The sequence below is a fragment of the Schistocerca piceifrons genome, chromosome 10 (assembly GCF_021461385.2).
Source record: "Schistocerca piceifrons isolate TAMUIC-IGC-003096 chromosome 10, iqSchPice1.1, whole genome shotgun sequence".
Classification (NCBI taxonomy): domain Eukaryota; kingdom Metazoa; phylum Arthropoda; class Insecta; order Orthoptera; family Acrididae; genus Schistocerca; species Schistocerca piceifrons.
This window is the reverse complement of record NC_060147.1, coordinates 42,935,444-42,941,443: the sequence shown is the minus strand read 5'-3', so window position 1 is coordinate 42,941,443 and position 6,000 is coordinate 42,935,444. Positions and strand designations below refer to the sequence as shown.

At 45.7% G+C, this 6,000-nt stretch overlaps 1 non-coding gene across 1 annotated transcript; it reads right to left on the bottom strand.

Moving 5' to 3' along the window:
- Nucleotides 1-4,777: 4,777 nt before the first annotated feature.
- Nucleotides 4,778-4,852, bottom strand: Trnas-cga. Its single transcript has one exon. It is a non-coding gene; the product is annotated as a tRNA-Ser (tRNA).
- Between the last annotated feature and the right edge of the window lie 1,148 nt (nucleotides 4,853-6,000).

Genomic DNA, 6,000 nt, shown 5'->3' with positions numbered 1-6,000 from the left:
TTTTGCGGTCGAAGCGATGTCGGAGATTTGATGTTTTAGCGAATTCCTGATATTCAGGTTACACGCGTGAAATAGTCGTATGGGCAAGTCTCCGCTTCATCGCTAGCTCGGAGATGCAGTGTCCGGTCGCTCGTGAAATGACTATAACACCAGGTTCAAACACTTAAATCTTGATAACCTGCCATTGTAGCAGCCGTACCTGATCTCACAACTGTGCCAAATACTTGTCTTATATAGGCGTGGCTGACCTCAGCGCCGTATTTCGCCTCTTTACATATTTCTGTATTTGCATATGCATGCTTGCACCAGCTTCTTTGCCACTTCAGCTTACGAGGGACGGGGAAATTCACTGACATTAACGATCTTAGTAAAGTGCACCTTTCATATTATCATCTTAGGCGAGTGATTGTTGTGCGATGGAACGACAAGTAGGTCGCAATTGGCTAGAGGTAAACATCTCATCACAGGATGTGGAGGTCAGAGGCCTGGCCGCTCTGTAAAGCAGGATATGTGGCCGTCTGTGACAGGTATGACGACGCAGTTCAGTGCTGGTGCAGCCACAGGTGTTTCAGAGCAGACTGGTTGGTGCACTATGTTGAACATAGGGTCCTGCAACAGTCGTTCCCCACCAGTTCCAGTGTTGACTGAGCGACGTAGTCAGGTAACACAGAATCATTGAGACTGGACCACAGATCAATATAAAGCTGCAACCTGGTCGAATGAATTACGTTCCTTGTTACAGTGGGTCGATGGTCGTGTCCAGATAGGCGCTCACGTGAGCGTCTGCTGGAAATATGCAACGCACAGGGCGATGGGGCTGTCTTGTGGTATGGGGAACATCCACCTGGAAATCCATAGGATCCATGGTAGATTATGTGAATATTATTCCAGACTACTGTTATTTCTTCATGCTTGATGTCTTCAGTGCAGTGGCAGCGTCCTCTAACAGTTTAATTGTACGTGACGCAAGGCCAAAATTGTTTTACACTGGTTTATGATGCAGGGTGCTCGGTTCATGTTCACGTTCTGACTAGATAATTCGCCTCGTTTGAGCCCAATGGAACACACCTGGGGCTTTATCCAATGCCAATTTCGCACGAACGAACCTAACATCACACAGTGGTTGATTCAGTTTTCAGCATAATGCTGCTGTTATGTTGGTCACTAAATAGTCCCCTTGTCGCCAGTCCGCTTTCTTCCCTCTGGGGAGGAATGTTGAACCAGGATGCACAGAGGGAAGGCCTACATTACATTTTAGCAGAACTTTAAAAGGACGACATGTGATCCTTCAGCCAGCAGCCAGCTGACGTACAGGGTCTTTTTCTTTTGCTGGCGCCTTTGTCCCACAGTATTCGCAGAGTTGGCGTGGTTACAATTTGATTTGGAATGGTTAGTTTGAAGGGATGGCTGGATGCCTTTCCTGCCGCCACCCCGTACTGCCCGGGACAGAATCATTGGACTGCAGCTGTTTGAGTCTAGTGTATATCATGAAGTAGTGCGAATGTGTTTCAGATGTCTGCGGGTCGTGTAACTAAGGCGGGAAGTGGGGACCAGCCCGGTATTCACCTAGTGGGATGTGGAAAACCGCCCAAAAAACACATCCAGGCTGGCCGTCACAACGGCCCTTGTCGTTAACCGACCCAGCGGATTCGATCCCGGGCCAGCCCGCGTACCCGAGTCAAAGAAGCAGCGCATTTGCGCTCTTTGCCAACCTGGCGGGTAGCTGACGTACAGGGAGACTATAAACAAAGTTAAACTTTCAAAACGCTGTAGAAATAGCACCATTGGTCAGAATGGCGTCAAATTCCAATGGATTATTATAGCAGGAGCGGGAAAACAAGTGGCAGAAGAAAAAATAGTATGAAAACTGACCAATAGATGGAGCTATATGTGTCAGAATACGTAAATGAAAACACCTGTCATGCTCACGACCAATTGAGGTTGCTGTAAACACGCCGGGTACACGGCTTTTGCTCCTTTCACATCTGCGACTTTCGCCATGACTGTCACAATGCAGGATCGCGCTCTGCTTGTAAAGCTGTGTTAGAAGAATGACGACTGGGCACACGTCGCTGTGCAGAAGTTCCAGACACTGAAGGGTTTGGAAAAAGGAGTTGGTCCAAAGACCGCCATAGTTCTGGAGAAAATGACTCGGAAATTCGAAAATACGGGTTCTTTTGCTGGGCAACCTGGTAGAGGGAGGAAACGAATTGATTCGACGTCAATGGAAGCAGTGGCCACAGCAATGCAGGAGGAGACGAGTGGTGGTGTGCAAACGTGTAGTGCGCGGAGAATTGCCCGAACGTTGGACATACCCGTCAGCACGGTGCGTAAAATCCTACGAAACATCCTTCTTTGTTATCCATTCAAAATTACCCATGTGCAGGAGTCGCTTCCTGTTGACTTGCCAGCGAGAGAGACCTTTGCTTTAGAAGTTCTTGCTGGCATAGACGTGGACAATGTCTTGCCCGGAAAAGATTTTGTGGACAGACGAATCCCACTTTCGTCTGACAAGACACAGAATTGTCGAATATGGGCAACGGAAAATCCACATACAAATCAACCAGTACCACTTCATCCTGAAAAAGTCACAGTTTTACGGTATCATTAATCATAGCGCCTTATTTTTTCGAAGAGACAGTGTAGTGGGACGCGAAATTGAAGCGTCACCCATCCACCAGTGTCCGCCTAGTTTGCAGGTGAATATAAATTTAATTTAGTGGTTTGTTTATGTATTTTTGTAATCTTTGTAATTGTTGTGAATTATCTAAAGTTTTGTATTTATTTTTTATGTTTCATGCACGGAGAGGGCGGTGCAACGAACGGAGACAGCATCTTCACTGCCGGGTCCAGAGAGAAAATTGCTGACCACTGTACGTCGCGGGTCGACAGCCTAAGAGAAACAGAAGATCCTGAAACCGAGTTGTTGCGTCGTGCTTCTAAAAACTGAAAAAATAAGATTTTGTAATTTTGTACAACAATGACGTCATAGAAAGTTTAATCATGTTGTAAATGTTCAGTCCTGTCTTGTCAAGGCTCGGGTTCACGTCTATATGTAGGAAGATAATAAACTAGTGGATGCTACGAAAGTTTAAATACGTGTTACGAGAATTTATTTATGAAGAATTATGTTAAGTAATTCATTTGACAAGATTATTAATTTTTGACAGCGTTCATCACGAGTTTGAGCCTTGAAAGTTTATTCAGTGTGGCTCTATTATCTATTACAGCAGATAAGGTTATCTGCTGTATATAATTTCTGAGGAGAAACAAACGACATCTAAATTGAAAAAGTTTACGCAAACCGATTGGACTGAGTGACGTAATTCTGCGCATACGACTCAAATGATGTTTTACAGTTTCGTTCATGAACCATTCTGAGGCAATTTAAAAAGAGTATAAATAATTTTGAAGTGTGTTGTAACTGACGTAGGTGACTAAGTCTACACATGGTCATATGTCAAAAGAAAATCATTTATAAAAAACTTACGTCGTTACACTACAACAGGTGCTTCCGGCCCTGTTACCTGTACCGTCACTGGTAAGCGCTACGAGTGTCTTTTGCGCAACCACGTCATTGCAGCTCTCCAACAGCGTGGATGTGTGGATGGGATCATATTTATGCAATATGGCGCACCTTCACACGTTGCAAATGCAATTAAACAGCTGCTAAGGCGCCGTTTCGGAAATGATAGGATTACCAGCCGCCATTTCCCTACAACCTGGCCGTCCCGATCGCCGGATCTTAATCTGTGTGACTCCTGGCTTTGGGGCTATCTGATAGATGCTGTGTTCAGATTGCAAACTTAGCTGCATTGAAGACACACATTGCACAACACATTCTGAACGTGACCCCGGAAACACTTCGATCAGTTGTGGAACATGCTGTTTCTCGATTTCAGCTAGTTGCAGGAAACCGTGGACAGCATGCTGAACATATTTCGCGCCGGTCACACGGAAATTAATAACCCGATTTGCTTTTGATTGATGCTTTTCGTGCTGTCTTTCGTCTCAGGGTAAATAGAAACCAACGTGACTGGTGCTTTTTAAGCGGTTTATGGCCTCAGGACAATTAAAAACCGATGTGAGTGATGCTTTTATGCGTTTCTTGAACTCAGGATAATTAAAAATGCCGGACATTGTGGCCGAGAGGTTCTAGGCGCTTCAGTCCGGAACCGCGCTGCTGCTACGGTCGCAGGTTCGTATCCTGCCTCGGGCATGGATGTGTGTGATGTCCTTAGGTTAGTTACGTTTAAGTAGTTCTACGTCTAGGGGACTGATGACCTCCGACGTTAAGTCTCATAGTGCTCAGAGCCATTTGAACCATAATTAAAAATCGATGTGAGTGATCCTTTTTATGTAGTTTTTGCCTCAGGGCAATAAAAAAAAATTCAAGTCCGATGTGATATGAACATGTCGTGGTGGATGCACACTCAGTACTACAGTTTGTTTCACGTCAAACGTACATCTTAGGCATTGTTGTATAAATCATTTGTCATATGTAGTCCAGCACTATAAAATTATGATGATTACAGAGCCATCCATTGCTACATTTTGTAATTATTTATTTTTGTCTGCCATACGTTCCCCCCCCCCCTCCCCCTTCGATAACATTGCACTGCAGTTTGACACATCACTCTGTCCAGTGGTGCTATTTCTTCATCGGTCTCAATGTTTGACTTCAATTATAATGAACCTGTACATGTATACAGAATGAGATTTTCACTATGCAACGGATGGTGCGCTGATATGAAACTTCCTGGCAGATTAAAACTGTGTGCCGGGCCGAGACTCGAACTCGGGACCTTTGCCTTTCGCGGGCAAGTGCTCTACCAACTGAGCTACCCAAGCACGACTCACGGCCCGTCCTCACAGCTTTACTTCTGCCAGTACTTCAGCTCCTACCTTCCAAACTTTACAGAAGCTCTCCTGCGAACCAGGCTGTGGCAAAGCCATGTCTCCGCAATATCCTTTCTTTCAGCAGTACTAGTTCTGCAAGGTTCACGGGAGAGCTTCTGTAAAGTTTGGAAGGTAGGAGACGAGGGACTGGCAGAAGTAAAGCTGTGTGGACGGGGCGTGAGTCGTGCTTGGGTAGCTCAGTTGGTAGAGCACTTGCTCGCGAAAGGCAAAGGCCCGAGTTCGACTCTCGGTCCGGCACACAATTGTAATCTGCCAGGAAGTTTCTGTACATGTATAGTTTATTCGCGATACTGGCAGGTGTATGTGTGAGTGCTAGATACTCCTAAGCATTGCAGCTGCCTGGCACCAGTGTTGTGTTCGTAGGAGACTACATAAAAAGTATACAGCACCACAGTGAGTGTGGAGTTGGGAATGCCTGCTCAACAGAATCATTGTTTATTATGCAATAACTGCATACAGGAGATCAATGATTGCCTCTCTGGATTCGACTGTAGTGGGTGGTGGCAAAGGGTGTGTACACTAATGTAACTACATGCCACAACAGCATAAGAATGGGTATCATCGATGGAGATTTGCTGACACTGTCAGAAGTCAGCTCAACAGCAAGTGCTTGTATTTGTGTTACTGTATTATGTACACAGCCCAAACAGGCTGGCTCTAATCGAATGTTGGATCATTGGACACTGGCTGGAGTAATGGGCGACAGTACACATTGGGCAGCATTGCCTCGGCAGGTCCAATCTGAAAGCTGAGAACTGCCAAGGCTAGCTGACTGCTTCTTGACCAGCTGCTTCAGATAGTTGATGACACTGTTCGACGAGGTTCTAGCTGCTTGGACAAACAGTGGAATGACGACTGGTGCAGAGACTCCGCTGGTTGAATCCATGCCGCGCTACAGCTGAGGTGGGAGCATATTTACTCACTTCTGCTCAGGGTGTTAAGATGTAGCAATCATATGTTCCACTAGTGGTAGAATGCTGCATTGCTGAATGATACATCGCTACTATTGCTTCATAACTATGTCCGTGGCTCGCCCACATACCCCTCAGCTAGATCTGATGGTCTACCTAACCCTGATGC